Here is a 6,881-nt window from a genome sequence, read left to right on the forward strand (position 1 = left end):
AGGTCCAGACCAGGTCCAGGTCCAGGTTTGAAAGAGACGTGAAAGAAGCCATCTACGTCAAACTGGAACAACCATGGTTTACGACACCACTTATCACCCACCTACAATCCAGTCTTGACACACATCACACAAGATGTTCGGGTGGGTCAACGACTCACATGTGACCTTAACCACTCTGAAACTCAGAGCTCACGTGCGACCTCAACGACATCATTAAGCGTTCACACCCACACAGGATTTAAAGCCTGCCATTCTGCACCAGTCATTTCAAGAAACTCAAGCAAGTCCTGTTGCCTACGATATAGCACTTGTGATTACCATGACCTGGATGACTGAGAATCTTCATAATTTTTAATGTCAAAAATAATCCCAACATATTAGTCAATTATTTATTTATCTATTTATCTTTTATAAGTTTTTGCAAAAAGGGAGAAAGAAGGATTTTTCCTCTCAGTGGTTTGAGTGGTGTGTCTCAACCATCATGAAACCAGAAGGTATGAAATATAAATTTAGGTTTCTAATTCTCTAAAAGTCGTCAAAAACTGCTGCTGGGTCAGTGATTTCCACATCAGACACTGACGCAAAAAAGCACCTTTCAAAGGCATGATATCTCAGCGTAAGTTTATAATGCCTCTGAATGGTATCAGTTGGAAACCATGCCGGTGACAATGTAATATAAGGAGCTGAAAAGTCCCTAAGGCCGGTGGGAAGGGAGATGGATGGGTCCATGTGTCCAACAAACTCTGGACTTTCACCTGGGAGTCTGTTTTTTCTAAATCTAATCATGTGCTGTTGTTGCCCAAACCAGAACACAGACTTTTGTTGCCCAAGGAAATGAAGTCCGTTTTACAGATGTTTTAAGTTTATTTTGAAAATGACTGTTTGCATCTAATGAGCAGAAACTGTGCACAAAACAAACAACGAACAAACAAAAAGCACTTTAAGTTCAAGGCAACTTAACAGCTGCTGAAAATCTTGCTTTTCTTGACCTCTCCTTGCTGAATGTGCAGACTGCAGGACAAAGTGGCCAGAATCTGATTAATTTTGCTCAGATGCGACTGTTTTTGTTAACAGTATTATGAACAGCAGAAATCACATAAAATAAAACGTTGACTTCAGTGGCCTCCATGTTTACCTCCGTACAACAGCGTGCTGCATGTCTTTGTTATTGCACTTGTGGGTCAGTTAATGACCATGACCAGCGGAATCCAATATTGGCCACATTTTAAAAATAATATGAATAACAAACAAAAAAAACAGGTAGCAATAAATCCAAATTGAGCACTAACAGCCAAAATAAATTGTCAGGTAGGCGGGGCAGAGCAGGGTTTTTTTAACCTGCTACACAGACTCCGTCTTTGTAGCATGTGGTTGTTGCCAGTTTGCTGTGTGTGAATTGAGTTTTGCTAAGTGATAATGTAGTTTGGAAGAATAGAAGCTATATTAACTGATACTGAATTAATTAACTGAATTGTTTTAAGAACAGGATGCCCTGATTTGATTGATTCAAGTTTACTGGCTGCTTTGCATTGCCTCTGGTACAATAAGGTATTAATTTTTATCCCTTTTAAATTGTACTTGTTTTTTATACAGGCCTGCGTAGTTTTTGCCTGTTGCAGGATTGAAGAGTCACGCAAAGAGAAAAAATATAGTCCAGTTGCGTAAAAATAGATAAGAGCCGCATGATGCCTGCACAGGTAACCATGGTCAGTGTAGCAGTATCAGTTGATTATTACTGACACGCTTTGCTGCAGGCATGCTATGCAGACATGTCGCACTACATCTCTGTCCCATGTCTTTCAGACATAATGCTTGCAGTGTGAATGTAGCTTATGTGTGCTCCACGATGCGTCAGTTCTATGTGACATCACTGTTGGGTGTGGTTAGCAGTGCAACAGACTGGAAAGTCTGACGAGGGGTGAGGGTATACACTGTTTTTCATTCTGGTAATAAGTTCCTCTTTGAGGCTACAACTATGTTGTCTTTGACGTACTGCTAACAGACATTACACCGTGACGTGGACAACCTAACATTCATAAGCTTGATTTGTACATTTATTCATGAAATGAACAGAAATCAGAGAAGGACGGCTCTGTGAGAATTTGCCTCCAATGAAAGGAACCTTGACATCAGGGGCCTAAGGTGAGATAAGTTACACAGTGTGATGACATGCTTGAATCACTTCCTACAACCTCTAAGCTGCATTCTCTGTCATTGGTTCGGATGCATCTTGTTAACCGACTAAAAGCACTGAGGGAATCTTTCTGTCTCTGATCCGTGACAGTGAGAGATGAGTTAGGGCTCGAGCTTTAAAAACCTTCAGTACTGTAAGCCCTGTATACTATAACAGTGGGTATATGATCTTACATTATCAAACAACCCCTAGTGGTATTGAGCATGTAAAAGTTGTATCACCTTCCAGCCTTAATGCAAATCCATGGAAACTGTAGTGAACATATGCTGGAGAGGAGAGTAATACAGTCATCGAGCAGCACCTGGTGCATCCCCATCATGCTGGAGCTAGATAATGGCGCTCACTGGCTCTGTCTGTATGTCAGGATGACACTGCCCAGCCCCACTGTCAGGTCAATGGCAATTTTATTTATAGAGCACATTTCAGTGAACTCAAAATGCTTTACATTGAAAGAAAATAGATTAAAGACAATATGAGGACATAAGCAGCATTAACATGTAAGAATACGATATGAGCATTAGTCATCAACACCAACGTGACAATATACACACAAAAACATCAACACAATCAAGACACACGTGCAAACTGACCTATCACTAACAAAAACTGACCACTCAAACTGAAGACAAAGAGAAACAGTATAGTCTGTAAATAGTCTGTCAATATAAATACTTAAGCAATTAACCAAAACACCAACAATCTAATATAGTCCAGAGAAATACACATAATCTCTACAGTATACGTCCAGTCCCCTCCTCTCCTCCAGGATGTGGCAGGCACTCAGTACATTCTGATTGGCCACTTCCTGTATTTACAGGCACATATTTATAGGACCCATCTTTTGCCCCAGCCTGCCAAGATTTTCCTCCAGCAGCAGCACCCTCGGCACTAGAAACTCAAAGACATAGAAATTAGAGCAACTAAAGGCAAATTAAAGTGTGACTGCACAGAAGTTAACTAAATGTGACAAATAGAAACTAATGCGCTGCCAACAACACTAAATAAACTATGAGTATGATGAATGAAACAAAAGCCATGCATCATTATTTATCTGTTTGCTGATGTGTGTACAATATGCATGAGGTCGAAACATCAGCAAACTCAATGGGGAGAAAATTAGTGTGAACAGCAAAGCAATATAAGGCGTGTGTAGGAAGGTTACAGACATTTAAATCATCTGTGCGACAGCAGGTCAGGCCATTGCATTTCCCAACCTTAACCAAGGAGATATTTTAGTTATTTCATTATGAACAAGGAATTTTCCTTACAGGTAGTTTTTGTGCCTGAATATAATCAAACCACAACTGTAGCATTGATTGGAAAACTGTTTTACGTTTTTTTGTTTTTCTAATAGTAGTTTGTGATCATTTTGAAAGGCACTTCAAGGCATATTCCACTCTGTTTTTCTCACATGCCTCACATGCAGTGAACAAACAATCCAAAAACTGAGAAACTTCTCAATGAATTGAAGTAAAAACAGTGAAAATATATCAAAACATCCATTTACAAATTCTTACACAAGTCGTGCAGTATAATACAAATCTTGTTTATATGAATTTGGGAACTTCACAAAAGGTGTAACTTATGCTCTCTTCAAAGCCAGACTCCTGGTTCAATCCCAGGTGGGAGCCCCTCTGTGCAGAGTTTGCATGTGCTCCCTGTGTCAACGTGGGTTTTCTCCAGGTACTCCGGTTTCCTCTCACAGTCCAAAGACATGCAGGTTAATTGGTGACTCTAAATTGTCTGTAGGTGTGAATGTGAGTGTGAATGGTTGTCTGTCTCTATGTGTCAGCCCTGTGATAGTCCTCAACAGATTCATAAAATCATAGAATTGTAAAACTATAAAATGTAAAAATCAAGTAAGATTTTAAAAGAGTTGCAGCAGCGCAAAGCGTAAAAAGAAAGAGTTTCAGAATGGAGGACCTCAGGAGGTCAGAGCAAATTAAAGGCTAAAGTGAACTGATACATTTTTATCTTTCTTCTAAAAAATATTTAGCGAGCTAGCTTCCCTGATATCTATTGATAGTGTGTTCCAAATCTTTGAGGCGTAATTGACAAAGGCTGCATCCCCGATCTTCTTCCTGCTGTTGGTGGGAACCTCCAACAAACCAGCAGTAGATAATGTCAGGCAAACAGTTAACAAGGAAGTTAGCAATGTAGCTTGGTCCTAGCCCATTTAGGGCTTTGTATAAAAGGAGGAGGAGCTTAAAATCAATTCTAAATGTAACAGGAAGTCAGTGCAGAGCAGCTCAGACTGGCCTGATGTGCTCTCTCCTCTGGTATCTGGTTAATATCTGAGCTGCAGGGTTTTGAATGAGCTGAAGTCACCCAGTGGTGTTTTTTGAGAGGCCAGTAAAAATGCTTGAAATAAAGGCATGAATCAATTTCTTGGCATCTTTTTCATTAAGAAATGGTCATACCTTAGCTTTGTTTCTGAGGTGACAAAATTATGATTTCGTCACCTTGTTAATGTGGGACTTGAAGCTCACACCAAGGATCACACAAAGTGAATGTCACATAGGTTGAATAATTGATATACAAATGGTCTTTTCTTCCTGTTGATGGGGGTGTAACCACGTGAGACACACAAAAGGACAATTGAGAGGTTTAAAGTAACTTTCTGTGAGCGGGCACTGTACACTGCATACCTGACCTTTTGTTTCCAGACAGATGGAGTGACATCTGGGATGTTTTGGTGCAGGAGGCGTCAGAGCCGACAGCCAGAAGGACGCTCCAGGAGCAGATCATGGCAGAGAAGGAATGTTTCATGATATTTAGTATTATCGCCTGTTCTGCTTCGCACTGCATGAGGGACACCAGTGTCACTCTGTGGTTTACGAGTTTACAACCCTTTAAAATTCATGGTGAGTCGTGTGAGAATAACTGACTGACTTGGTCCCTCGCTCTTCATGGTGGAGCGGTGAGGTGGTCCTCCAACATACAGTGTCAAGCCAAAAGCAGGACTCATACATCTCCACTGAGGTGTGTCAGCGGTTCGGCTTACATGCCTCCAGCGGCATACGAATTGATTTACAGCCTGATGATTGTCGTGGCACCACCACAGCACAGATGTGTCATTTATTATCAGGCTCTGACATGCATTCTTTATATAACCAAAGTAATTGTATTTACAAGGGAAGAAAAAGGAGACAGAAGTGATGTACAAGAAGAAAGACAAACATGACAGCGCATATCATAAAGCCGCTTTGTCAGTGGTTGCAGACGACTTTTTTTTTTTTTTTTTTTTTGCATGAAAAACAAAAGGATGAAAAAACAGTGGATGTTTTTTTGTTTTGCATTCGCTGAATAAAGGAAGAAATCAGAACAATACAGCTGGTGCAGCTGCTGGTTTAGCAGATACAGTCCACTACACAAATGTTAGGCTTGAGGTGTAAATGGCTAAAATATTTTCTGCATCTACAGGAAAGACATTGTCAATTCTAACCTTTATACTAAGTATTAAACCAAGCTTTTGTCATTGTGTGTGGCCAGATATATATATATAAGCCACGTTGGCCCTCTCACAGTCACGTCTCAGTCTTGTGAAATAGAAGATGGGAGTCCAAAAAATAGCCACTGACTTGTCATTTAAGTAAAACAGTTTTCCACCAGAGTTAACCATGTTTTGTTAGCTTTTACCAGCCCAGATGAATGTCATATTTTCTTACATTCCATGCCCTTCTTTAAGTTTCTGTTTGAAACTGAGCTATGTAACTAACTTTGGATATTTAGTAGAGCTGATGGGCTACAGCTGTGATAACACAAACATTAAGTGTTGGTGTTATCACAGCTGGAACTAAATGTCCAATGCAGGGACCAAATGAATGAAAAAAAAGACTCAATGGATGGTGCTATTACCTTTTCTTTTGGAAACTGGAGGATAAAACTGCACAACGATACACATTTAATGCCTGATTTTGCTATAGTGGAATATGTTGTGGCGGAAAAAAGTAACTTATATAACTGGTTAATTGGGAATCAATTCAAGGCTGACTGTCAGGGCTTTTTCTCAAACTGCATACATGCCCCTACTTGAGTGCCTTCAAGGCATCTGGAGCTTAAACAAATTAGATTTTTAGCACTTAGTTTTTCTCCATTTTCTTCATGAATTGTTTTATTGCTGGAGCTTTACATGAGACGGTGCAGTCTAGGAGTTAAGCTCAAACTTAAAGGTGAATTCAAAGGGGATTTTAATCTATATAGGTTTCAGTTAGCTGCTCCTGGTGTCCCCATGTCAAAGTTGAGAGTCCTCTGCCCTGTCCCTGCTGGTCTCACCCTATTAGCCTTGCTGCTTTTAACTGACCCTTCTCATCCAGCTCTGCACCCCATCACACTGTCCCCCTGCTGTTTGCTCTCCTTTCATCCTCTCATGGCGGATGTGTTCTTCTCCCTCGCAGCCCCGAAAGCCTACATTTTCCTGGTGAGGAGGCACTTTATTTGAAACTTAAATATCAAAGGCTTTGTGAGCTGTCATACGAAAACCAATATTTTTTTTTTCTCGAGCTGCTTTGCTTCAGAGCTTTGGAACAGGTCCCTACTTTATCATTCTGTGAAAGTGTTGTTTCCTAGAGTAATATGTCATCAATTTAAAATGAGCCACCAGCAAACTACTGTTAGTTAATCTTTCTCACAGAAAAGTACCCGAGCATATAGAGATCTATTCATCCAGTGACGTGCTGCTTCCTCT

This window comes from Epinephelus fuscoguttatus, linkage group LG18, assembly GCF_011397635.1.
Source record: "Epinephelus fuscoguttatus linkage group LG18, E.fuscoguttatus.final_Chr_v1".
In the NCBI taxonomy this organism is placed as follows: domain Eukaryota; kingdom Metazoa; phylum Chordata; class Actinopteri; order Perciformes; family Serranidae; genus Epinephelus; species Epinephelus fuscoguttatus.